Below are 13,144 nucleotides of genomic sequence, written 5' to 3'. Positions count from 1 at the left end.
TTTAATTGTTTATTTGCATTTATTAATTGATATTTGAAGTAAATTGATTTAATTGTTTTTGTGTGAATTATTTGACTTATTTAAATTGTTTAATTATTGTGTGATATTTTCTTTAATTGTTAATGGTATTATTTTTTATCTGTAATTCACTGTTTTAATATAATTCTTGTAATGTTAAATTCTTAGGGTTTCTTTTCTTTTAGATTACACGGATGGGCTAACTAGAATATCAGTTAGGTTCTCTAGTTATACACGGATTAGGGTTATTGTTCTGAGCCTATAAATATAACATTACTGTGGTTTAGGGTTTTAGATAACTTAAACGTAATTCTGTAAAATGAACAGAGCATATTGAGATACAGAGAGAAACAGAGAGAGATAAAGAGAGGAAGGCTAGGGTTTTGGCTTAGGCTAAGACTGAATCAAGGAGGGGAGTTTAGTGTATGCTTGGGGATTGAACTAGGAGCAGCAGAGGTCGGTAAAAACAACTGACATCGCCGGAGTTGCTAGAGACGACAGTTTAAGATTTCTAACCGGAAATCAGAGACAAGTCTCTGTTCTATTCTTTCCCATGAACCTGTGTTCTATACATGCCTAGGTGGACTCCAGGGGCTTATTTAATGCTTAAACAATCTTTTATGCATGCTTGATTTATATTTAATTTCGTTTGATTAAACTATTTGCAAATTCTTAGAGTTTTTGTTAAATTGGTTCCTTCTGTCTTTGCGTTTAAGTTTGTTTATTTGAGATCAATGATGCATATAGATGCCTTATAATTAATTTGGAATGCTAAATGAATACTGGAACAAGGATTTAAAATATTACAGAGGCCATGGGTATCACCGAAATCGAAGAAGACGAGGGGAAAACGAACAACGGCTGCTAAGGGAAGGAGAACAGGCTCCCAAAACCCTTAGAGCTGGCTCCCAAAGAAGTGGAGCTGGCTCTTGATGCTTTGGAGTTGGCTCTTGGAGCCTTGGAGTCGGCTCTTGGTGCATTAGAGCAGGCTCTCAATTTGAGAGAGCTTGCTCTCTCCTTAAAAAACACTAAAACAGGTTTTAGGGTTTGGGCTGAACTGGGTTCTCCAAAGCTGTTTAAATGCTACTGAATGGTGTAATTCATTGCTAGAGACTTATAAAAATGTTGGGAAGCATGTTTACATTAAGATATTGAAGACTGAATTAACATAAGGTTAAACGAAGAACCCGTATGTGGAAGATTGGATAATTAACTTATATTGCCTACTGTTTTAGCAATTTGGTTTCTCTTCATGATCTTAAATTGTGAATCATGTTTTCAGCTGTGTTATAAGCATATAGTTGTTTAAATATATGTATGCTTAGATGGAATTAACTGATGCTTTAAATCTGTTATATATTGCATCAGTTTGGAGAACTAAATTGCGTAATCTTACCTTATCAGTTTAAAGGACCAGAATTGGATTTTTATATCTTATATTGGATGCATAATGTGGTTATACACAGGTTACACTATATTTATGCTTATTTTGGGATGTGGTTGATGAATATTTATACTGTTTTGTCAACTATGTTATCTAGAGAGTTGTTTGCACCGGTATGGGACGGTGGCATGCTAGGTATGGATGAATTCAATCACTAAGCCCTACCTAATCTGGATTAAGGTACGGATTAACAATAAAGGTTAAGTCCAACTCATATTGGTGTCAGGTCAGTAAATCACTTAATGACATAATTTAGTTTTTCTGGGATAGATTGTTATAAATATATCAAGCCACTATACCAGTTGGGCGATATTTTGTATTAGAAGGATACGGACTTTATATATCTATGTTATGGGGCCATGGTATGAGCTTGAGTCTCAGGATCATAGTTAGGGTGCGTATATCGCCTAAGATGGATAGCTGGACAGTAGTTGTTGTTCCCTGGTAGGTCTAGGTACACATGACCACATTATGTGTGATTTGCATGGTATCTCAACTCAGGCTGAGACAGGCCTATTGGACTAGTGAGCGTCCTATAGTGTGTACTTATACATATATAGACTACTCTAGATATTGTTGAGCCTATCTAGGATGTATCTGCGTATCGGGTTTATGTATGGATCGTAGTAGAATAGGACTTGCATGTGGGCCTGACCCACTTTTTTATTTTTACAGGTGCTCGTCAGTTCCAGGGTTAGAACTTGGTCGTGCAGAGCAGATACAGACATCCATTCCATCGACTACGTAGGACTACTTTCTTATTTAGCTTTAAGTTTGGATTACAGTTATTTTCTTTCTAGTTTGGGATTTTATTATTAGGGGTCCATTTGAGGAATTCCCGAGTTGTTAACTTTATGGAGTTACTTTGGAGTATTGGATTCTAATAATTATATTTTGAGGAGTTTCAATTACAATTCTTTTCAACCTTTAATTAATTATTTCTTATTAATTTAATTCGTATTATGTGTTTGTTAAATATTAATTGTTTGATATTCCCTCGAGTTTGGGCCTGAGCCTGATCAACCCGTGTCTCGGATCCGAGGAGTATCATAGTCCAGAGCTCAACCAAGTCATCCATCCCCAAGATATCCAAGCCGTCTAAGGAAGATTGATCCAATGATCCTCCTGCCAAATTTTTCTTATACGTAAGAAAATACCCTTATATGTTCATTGTAAGGGTCCCGGACCAAACACAGGACATTCATTTCATAATTCCTCCACACAAGTGGTTTCATTTCCACTTACAATTATGGTTTAAAGTTATTTTCTGGCAACCACTCCTTCTTAAGGTCCTTCATTGCACTTTAATTGGTGAATTTACTTTAAATGCCTTTAATGTTTCCCTTTACCACATTTTTATAAGGCTTTCCTTAAATGTTTCATTTACTTTGATCGCCCTTTACTGCATTTCATTATCGATTTGTTTACCTTGATCGCATTTATCGCATTCCCCTTTACCGCTTTCGTTCATTTCCTGCAAGGATTCATCCAAGGTGCCCATCAGCCTAACATTGAAATCAGGATTCGGTATGCGAAGTGTAGATTGGTGATTGAACGTTGCTCACTAATCCATATTGTCTGATGGGTGATTGCCAGTCCTTGACACTGAACGAGACCCCTTTTTCATCCCTCATCCATGTAAACTTAAAATACCAAAACAAATTGGCTAAGCTTATAAACAAAGCCCTCAGGTAAAGCCATACAGATAAAGGACCTTAAAGAGGGCTATTTCTTGTTCCTTGCAATCACTTAGGTCGGATAAGGTGCAGTAAGAAGTCTGTGCACCCTATCAACCAGACAGTATCAATAACTTTGCTTAGTTCAAGGAAAGGTGGACATTTGTCCAGACCCACTATAGAAGTACCGGACGGACCACAGTCATGGCACGCCTACGCGTAATACCCTCACCGAGGATGACACGTCACCCTTAACCCAGCGGCAACCTGTCGAACATGCTTTCCAGCCAAACAGTCGCAAGTTAAGGGGAAGGGACGGGATTTGATAAAAATTCGCTCGCTCGCCTTCCCGGCTATATACACCTTTTATTTTTATTCTTCCTTTAATTATATATGTATATATATATATGGTTAAAATTATAAAACCCCCCTCTACTTTTGAAATCATGCATAAAACCTTTAGTAAAAAAAAATAAATAAATAAAAATAAAAAAATAAAAAATAAAATCTGAACTAATAAAACTTATCAAGTTACTCCCAAAGCCATGACCGACCTGTTATATGGGTTGTGAAATGTCAAATTTAATCTTACTATTTAATATTAAAATAAAAGGTATAATAATTATTTTAAATTAAAAAAATAATATCAGGGGTGAGAAATAGGTCATCTATCGCTAGTAAGATAATAACCCATTTAACATTAAATGATTTTATTATAAAGGTGCATTTCTTAAAGATTTGCTTCTTCGATTTGTTGTATTGGAAGCAACACCTGAAGAGTGAGTTTCTGGCGCATATTGCCCATCACCTGTTTAGTATGAAATGAAATCCGATCAAGAATGTCTTTTTGCGGCTCTCTAAAATTGGATTGGCCAACAATGTACGTACGCCAGAAAAAGGGAAGTATGATAAACGGGGAAAGGCCGAAGAGTTGGATGCTCACAATGGATCCGATGAAAATGATGAATCGCGGTGGATCCAATGAATTGTAGTGGATTCGAGGAAACAGGTGAATCGTAGTAGGTTCGTAAAAATGGTAAGAAATGGGTCATTGATCACTAGTAAGATAATAACCATTTAACATTAAATAATATTATTATAAAGGTGCAATTTTTAAATTTTAAAATAATAATTATAACTTTTAATTTAATATTAAATATTAAATAACAAGGTCAAATTTGACATTTCACAACCTATTTAATGGGTCGGTCACGGGTTTGGAGGTAACTTGATAAGTTTTGTTAGTTCATAGTTTTTTTTTTTTTAATTTTTAATTTTTAATTTTATAATTATACTGGTGCTTTATGCATAATTTTGAAAGTAGAGGGGTTATATGATTTTAACCCATATATATAAGTTATAATCTTATTTGCATGGAAAGATAACACCTAGCTAAGCCTAAGGCCTGCTAATGCTAAGCAAAATGTTGTGATGAGGGATGAAGAAGTCTCGAGACTGAGCCTACGACAGCTTTGAAAAACTAGAGTAGATTCATTTTCCTAAACTTCACCCAGAGATCCTGCTAGCTACATTCAACAAACTAATCAGGCCTGTAAAAGGACACACCAGCTCAGCATCATAGCCCTGTTCATCCCAGCACGTGCTAAAGTTAACAAACTCCAAATATTTTCTAAAAACACTCAAGTATCCCAAAATAGAAAGTAATCACATGAGAGTGACACGTCACCCTATTATAAGGAATACAGTCAAACTAAACTAAAGCTATAATATGTGTCGACCTCGGTTGCTACTGAGAAGTTATCTCTCTCGTCCTCGTCCACGTCCAAAATGATCTAAAGGCTGAGCGATCATAATATCGGTTATATATGAACACCATATATGACCAAAATAAGGGTCCAACACCAAAAAAAAAAATAAAAAAAATAAAAAAAATAAAAAAAACTTCTTCAGAGTGTATACACACATTTCGTGGCCAGTCCATGCTCTATTTAGGTGGTGATGCCCTTAAGGCATTGACGTGAGGTTTTTACCTTAAAGTTGTTATATTAACCACTCGTCTACTGGAAAATGCAGATTTTGGGACCTCACTTAACAAGGCCCACTTTCTCTCTTGAGATGACCTACTGATGTATTAACATTTTATATAGAAACCCCATCGGAGTTGGCTTTGTAACAAAGGTGGGGGTTAGATTGTAGCCATGACTAAACTCATTTAAGCCACTAAGTGATCACAATGTGAGGTTACTTTTCCACCATTTCTTATTTCAAATTACCAATGTTGTCTGCTCTGTTTAGGCCGTGAGTGTTGTTGGAGTGTCACATTTTCCCTCCTAAATTACACCTTGACCCTCATTCTAAAAGTAAGACCAAGGTTCACGTTTGTGCCTATGAAGCACTATTCCCTGCTGAGTCTCCTCTGAACCTCGCTCTAAAGAGTATGATCTATTACATTGCATCCAAGACATGGAGCCATGCCCAGACTCGTTACTCCCAAACCAGCATTGACCCTTAGTCAGCTTTGTTAATACGGTGATGTACTAACCACTTTCTCTGACCCATCGCTTTAACTTTCACTTATTTGTTATTTAAGCCCCCTATAAAACCAAAAAGAAAGCAATAAGATTTGACTGGACCGCAGTCCCTTGTCGCTGAGGGCCGCGAAGGACCTTTTGGAGATTTATTACCTACTCTATGTATTTGCCTTGAGATCACGGAACGCACTATACACACGCTTCTGCAGCAAAACCGCGACCAAGCAATTAGCTTTATCTTATTGCCTAGAGGAGACCAAACCCGTCGCCACATGAATATTTGCTTGGGCTGACAATCACCATCCCTTTATCCGGGGGAGGAGACAAGCAGGTGTACCGAGGGTGGACTGCCCTCGACTAGCAGTCGTGGTACGCCCATCTCTCCCAACAACACACCCTGTCATACCCTGACGGCACACCGAAAAGACCAAATAAATCTAAAGTACCCTAAATGTAACGACCCACTCCATCACATGGTATGATATTGTCCGCTTTGGGCCTGAGCCCGCACGGTTTTGCTTTTAGGTTTACCCTAAAAGGCCTCATATCAATTAGAGATGACACACTTACATATAATCACTTCACCTTTCCCTCTCCCAGGCGATATGGGACTTGTGCACCCGTAACTCGCCAGTGTGGTAGTCTGACAGTGTCTCTCGCACCATCTCATGGCACACCTGTAATACCCCTAATTTTAAAAAGATAGTCTCGGCATTTTAATATTTATTTTATTGCCTTTTTATTTGGTTAATTGTTTATTTGCATTTATTATTTGATATTTAACTTATTTGAATTAAATTGACTTAAATGTTATTATGTGAATTATTTAATTATTGTGTGTTATTTTGTCTTTAATTGGTTAGTTGTATTTGTTTATTTGGCATTCATCTGTTTAATGAGATTAAATTAGTGTAATTATTATACTGTTAAAAAAAATTAGTTTACTAAATTAAGTTACGGTTTTAGCTTAAATTAAAATTCACGTATTAGCCGACTTAGCTGTTATTTGTTCTTTCCCGGATCATATTAGGATTAGGGTTGTATGTTTCTAAGCCTATAAATACACCATTACATTTGAGTTTAGGGTTTTAGAAATATAAAGTTAGTTATGTAAAGAGAGGTTGAGAGAACGGAGGCATCGTAAGGGTTGTCAAGGAGAAAAACAGAGAGGACCAAGGGAGTGTTGTTGTGGATTAAACTAGAACCATAGGAGGCTTGAAGGTATTCAGTGGTTGCCGTAAATTTAGAGACGACGCCAAGATTTCATAACTGAAATCATAGGCAAGTTCTTTTCTTCCTCTTTCCCGTTGGCTTGTGTTCTGTGCACCTAGATAGTCCCTAGGGTTTAATTGATCATTAAATAAAACTTACATGTTTATTATATGCTATATTGATGATCTGTATGTGCTGAAATCAATTCTGTTACAGTTCGTACATGTCTGGTTTCAGTTTTGTTCTTTAAGCATGTTAAGTTAGTAGCAATTTTAACCTTTGTAATTGATTCCGACTGCTATAAACAAACCATTGTGAGGCTACTGGGTATTAATAAGACACTTAGGAACAGTTTTAAAACCAAACAGAAATGCTGGAAGTGGCCGGAATTAAAGACGACAGTCGGAAACGCAGCAGAGCTCTCAGAGAAGGAGAGAGCCGGCTCCATGGAAGAGGGAGCCGGCTCCCTCATCTTCAGAGCTGGCTCTGGGGAGTCCAGAGCTGGCTCCAAGGCCCTCTGAGCTGGATCCACAAAGCATGGAGCCAGCTCCATGCTCTAAAGAGCCTGTTCCCAAGTTTTGAGAGTAGGCTCTCTTATTTTGATGCGTACTGGGAAGGTTCTTGGGTACAGTTTGGACGATTGGTGTATTATGGGCTGTTTGGGACGGTACTGGGAGGTCCTAAACACTGGTTTCACGTGGGATTTAGGTTTTTTATAATCCGAATACTGTTTGTAGGCTACTATAATGAATAATATGGAATTAAACGACTCTGCATGCTATTAACGGATGAAAATGATATAAATTACCTAATTTTAAATTAGTGATTTAATGGATTATAACATGAGTTTAAACTTGTTTTAAATACATAGTAGGGTCCTTTAATTAATAGTTTTGGCCTACACATGCTTTGGATATTAAATTGCTGAAATAGTAATTTTTCTGCAATTACATGAACAAAGGATATGGATTTAATTACTTAGATATTTTAAACTATTCTGCAATTAATTGGAATGTGGTTTAGTTTTAATTGCTGAAATATTACACTTATTCTGTAATTAATTGGATGATAGTTTTTAAATGATAATTGCTGAAATAGTATATATTATTCTGCGATTAATTGGATTGTGGTTTGGACTTTAATTACTGAACTGTTATTTAGGTTCTGTAGTTAATATGGATGTTATGGATTGTATGCACCGGTATGGGACGGTGGCATACTAGAGATGGTTTAGCTCAAAACGCTAAGACCTAACCTCTCAGATTAAAGGAATGGATTGTAAAATATTGAATCCTAATTATGTTTATGTCAGATCAACTGACTAAGTTGAATGACTTCCTAGATTGGTTGGTTGTAGTTGAGTCATATCAACTGAATAAGTTGAGTGACTAACTGGATTGTATATTGTATGTCAACTCAATGAATAATTGAATGACATACTCTGGTTTTGGACAGACTTTAGATATATGGTTATGGTACCACGAGATGAGCTTGAGTCTCAGGCTCGTTGGTTAAGGTGCGTATATGCAGTGGATGCGTAACTGGCTATGCTAGGTTGAGGTGTACCATGTTAGGTCTAGGTATTCATGCCTACCTTTGGGTGCGTTTTCGCATGTTGCCTTCTATTCAGCTTGAGACCCCTATGGTAGTCTGGTGAATGTCCCTTAGTGTGGATATATGTATTTATGGAATAGTTAGATATTATGAGATATCTAGGGTGTATCTGTATATCGGGTCACTGTATGGATTGCAGTTAGATTAGAACTTGTTTGTGGGCCTAACCCACTCTTTTATTCTTTTCAGGTATAGGACTATTCCAGCCTTAGAGCTTGATCGTGCTTGTCGAGGATAGTCTCTCATTCATCTGCTTGTGTAGGACTTCTCTCTATGTTCTAGTTTGATTTATTTTCAGTTATTCAGTTCAGTTGGGATTTTTGTTTAGGGGTCCACTAGATGGATTCCCAAGTTGTACTTTTGAAGGTTTTGGAGAATTGGAGTTTTGTTATTCAGTATCATTTGAAGGATTTTATATTTCATAATTCTTTCAGCTTTGTTAATTATATTTTGAAATCTTTTTTATTTATTTATTTTTATATATTCTGTGTTCATTTTAAAATACTTTAATTGTTTGATATTCCCTCGAGTTTGGGCTTGGGCCTGATTAACCCAAGTCTCGGATCCGAGGGGTATCACAGTTGGTACCGGGTTCAAGTGTCTCTAGGATGTTTCGTATTAAGACTTTCATGTAGCGTTTTCTCTTTATTAGAACTTAAGTTTAGGACTTATTGTATTTCTTTACGGTTCGTATAAACTCGTACTGATGTCTGTCTTTCTATGTTAACAGCATGGTTAACGTTAGAGGAGGACAGAGCATGAACAGTAAACAGAGGAGAGTGGCACGTAGGTAGCAGGAACGCCTGCGGCGTCAACAAATGGAGGAAGAGCAGCAAATGCCTGCGTTTCAGTATGATGATGGTCAGTTTCAGGAGGGGCAGGAGGAAGTTTAGCAAACTCAGGATCATGGAGGAGATCCAGAGTATCCTCCTCACATCAACGACCTCATTGCTTGAGCTATAGAAGTAAGGGTAGCAGCTGCACTTCGGAATTAGCCTTAGGTATAGCCGGCATCGTTACCAGCACCGGTTGTTCAGACTGATACTTGGGAGAAGGCTAGGAGTTCTTTCACAAAGGGGAGACCACCTGAGTTCATAGGCTCCACCGATGCGAGAGCGGCTCATCAGTGGAAGAAGGATATTGAGTGACATCCTCGTCTGGTTCAGTGTACGGAGGTTCAGAAGCAGATGCTTGCTACCTTCAAGCTAGTTAGAGATGCATTACAGTGGTGGGAGTCAGTTACCACCACAGAGAAGAGGATGGTATTGACTTATGATCAGTTCAGTACTCGCTTTTATGAGAAGTACTTTCCTTATGCAGTCAGGGCAGCTATGAAGACAGAGTTTCTTAATCTGCAGTAGGGGAATATGACAATGGCAGAGTATGAGCAACAATTTACCCACTTATCTCTTTTTGCTCCGGAGGAGGTGGATACAGAGGAGAAGAAGCGCAATAGTTTTGTTAAGGGACTGATGTAGTCTACCAAAAGAGCTATTACAGGTAGTCCATCCTATACTACTTATGCTCAGATGGTAAACGCTGCTCTACAGCAGTATCAATTGATCGTGGACTTCAGACAGGCCATGGGTGAGAAACAGGGTGACAGAGACTCTGCTAATCAATCAGCTGAGAAAGGGAATGGCAACGGACACTGACAGAATGACAAAGGCAAATTCCAGGGACAGCAGCCTTGAAAGAAGCACAAGGGTGGTTCAGATGCTCACAGGGATGAGGCACCTATTTAGCGACAACAGAATGGGGGACTATAGACAGGACAGGGTCAGCCACAGGCTAACAGACAGAAGAGGCCATTTGGTACTTTGCAGGGTAGTTGCTACACTTGTGGAGAGTATGGTCATACTTTCAGGCAGTGTCCTAAAGTAAGACAGGGACAACATGTGCAGCAGGGGCAAAGGGAGCTAGTGCCTTTACCAGCTCCACAGGTTTTACGGATTCAGGGACAGACATACTCGGTTTTACCAGCGCCGCCGTAACCTTATGGACAGGCACCGTAGCAGTTGCATTACAGCAGGGTTTTCAATCCCATGCCGCAAGATTTTCAGGCACCTCAGGCTGTTGAGGGTATGTTTCTTATTCATGGTTTAAAAGGTCATGTTTTATTTGATACGGGTGTTACACACTCATTTGTAGCTAGATCTTTTGTTACTTTATCTGGGATAACGACACGGGTGTGCAGTAGACCTCAGAGTATTTCTACAATCTTAGGTAATATAGCCATTCTATATGAGAGTGATGGGCCCGTGACACTAGATATTGGTAGACTCAGATTTTTAGCCAATCTTTTGGTCCTGGACATGCTCACTTATAATGTGATACTTGGGATGGATTGATTATCGCACTATCATACCCAAGTTGATTGTTATGATAGGTCTGTTGTTTTCACCATGCCTGGTTAGGATATGTACGTCGTCACTATGCCACGTTCTAACGGGGTTACTAGCACTTATTTGTTCCATATGGAGGAGGAAACGGAGGAAGGGATTACTGTGCCTTTGGATAATATCCTAATTGTACAGGATTTTTCGGATGTGTTTCACGAGATTCTAGGGTTGCTACCTAGTCGAGACATCGATTTTGTGATAGACTTAGCTCCAGGCACTACGCCTGTTGCTAGGGCACCGTACAGGATGGCACCAGTAGAGATACGAGAGCTGAGGGATCAGATTCAGCAGCTACTCAGCCATGGTTTTATTTACAGGAGTACTTTACCCTGGGGAGCACCAGTTTTGTTTGTGAAGAAGAAAGATGATTCACTTTGCCTGTGTATAGATTATAGGGAGTTGAACATGGTTATTATTCGTAACAAGTACCCTTTGCCCAGGATTGATGATCTTTTTGACTAATTAAAGGGAGCTACGTATTTCTCTAAGATTTATCTATGGTCTGGATATCATCAACTTCGGGTTCAGGAGCAGGATGTTCCAAGGACAGTGTTTCTCACTAGATACGGAAGTTATGAGTTTCATGTGATGCCATTCGGGTTGACTAATGCACCAGTGGTCTTTATGGATTTAATGAACGAAGTCTTTAGGGCTTATCTAGATCAGTTTGTCATTGTCTTCATAGATGACATTTTGATTTATTCAAGGTCAGAGGACGATAATGCTAGACATCTTTGGATTGTGTTGCAGACGCTTCGTGAACACCAGTTATATGCCAAGTTCGAGAAATGTGAATTTTGGCAGCGGGAGGTGAAGTTTCTGGGTCACGTGGTATCAGAAAGGGGAATAGTAGTGGATCCAGCTAAGGTCTCAGCGGTGGTTGAGTGGGGACAGCCTACTTCACCAACCGAGATTTAGAGTTTTCTCGGATTGACAGGATATTATCGTAGGTTCATCCAGGGGTTCTCCAAGATAACGGGACCACTCACTCATTTGACTAAAAAGGGTGTACGGTTCGTGTGAGATGAACATTGTCAGAAAGCTTTTGATGAGCTAAAGACCAAGTTGACTTCTGCACCTGTTTTGTCTACCCCACAGAGTAGGATAGAGTATCTTGTCTACACAGATGCTGCTTTGCAGGGTCTTGGATGTGTTTTGATGTAGGAGGAGCGACCAATTTCATATGGGTCTCGTAAGCTTAAGCCACATGAGCTTAATTATCCAACATATGATTTGGAGTTGGCAGCTGTGGTGCTTTACGTATTTGGAGGCATTATCTATTGGGTGAGTCCTTTAGATTATTTAGCGATTACAAGAGCCTGTAGTATTTATTCACTCAGCAGGAGCTGAATATGAGACAGCGCAGATGGTTGGAGTTTGTGAAAGACTATCACTTCTCTATACAGTACCATCCAGGAAAAGTGAATGTGGTGGCAGATGTACTCAGTCGCCGACCTGTTGGTAATTTTTTTACTCTATTCACCACTAAGTGGAATGCTTTGAAGACGGTGGATGAGTTGTCGGATGCTTTAATGGCTTGCATGGTAGTTACACCTTCTATCATTCACAAGGTTTTGAAGGCACAACTCACAGATCAGCAGTGCATTGACAAAGTTGCAGAGATAGCTTCCGGTGAGGTCCCATTTTACTATGTTGGGGCCGATGGAGGTTTGAGGTACAAAGGCCATTTGGTGGTACCTTCTGTTGATGATTTGAGAAAGGATATGATGACTGAGACTCACCACTCTGAGTTTTCTGTTAATCCAGGAGGAGACAAGATGTATCAGGATATGAAGCGACAGTTTTGGTGGGCAGGTATAAAAAAGGACATTGCTATTTTTGTCTCTCGATGTAGTACTTGTCAAATGGTCAAGATTGATCATCAGCGGCCGCCAGGAGCTCTACAGCCATTACCGATACCGGAATGGAAATGGGAGAGCATTTCTATTGATTTTATGGAGGGGTTATCTAATTCCTTTATGGATCACAATTCCATTTGGGTCATCGTGGACAGATTGACAAAATCAGCTTCTTTCTTGCCTATTCGCACTGACTTCACTTCGGAGCAGTTGGCGAGACTTTACATTACAGAGATTATAAAGTTGTATGGAATTCCGTTATCTATTATATCGGACAAGGATTCAAGCTTTGTGTCAGGATTTTGGAAGAGTTTTCAGCAGGCTTTGGGTATAGAGTTGCATCTTAGCACTGCTTATCATCCTCAGACGGATGGACAGACTGAGAGGATTAATCAGATCATGGAGGATATGCTTCGGTCGTGTGTTC

The sequence above is a fragment of the Cornus florida genome, unplaced genomic scaffold (genome assembly GCF_030987335.1).
Source record: "Cornus florida cultivar Cherokee Brave unplaced genomic scaffold, ASM3098733v1 CherokeeBrave_3.0.0_Hap2_Chr02, whole genome shotgun sequence".
Lineage (NCBI taxonomy): Eukaryota > Viridiplantae > Streptophyta > Magnoliopsida > Cornales > Cornaceae > Cornus > Cornus florida.
Note: the sequence above shows the minus strand (reverse complement) of the source record.